Here is a 331-nt window from a genome sequence, read left to right as displayed (position 1 = left end):
ACACAACAGGTAACCCCCCCCCCCACACACACACACACACACACAGCCACAGAAGAGGAGCCTTGTCATGGCACGTTGTCCATCTGCTCCAGGCTTGTTCCACCGAGCCCACTCACTATAATAGACTGGTGTGTTTCCTACGACATCATCTGTGTCTCTGTGCTGGTGAGCCCTGAAAATGCCACTTAGATGGCGTGTGGCAGGTGCTATCTGCCACAGATAGGTAGGTAGACAGATGGATCATAGATAGACGGATGGATAGATAACATATTGATAGAGCTTGCAAAACAATGGGCAATAATTTGTTTTTAAGAATAAAAAGGGAAAACCT

The sequence above is a fragment of the Zeus faber genome, assembly GCF_960531495.2.
Source record: "Zeus faber genome assembly, chromosome: 14".
Lineage (NCBI taxonomy): Eukaryota > Metazoa > Chordata > Actinopteri > Zeiformes > Zeidae > Zeus > Zeus faber.
Note: the sequence above shows the minus strand (reverse complement) of the source record.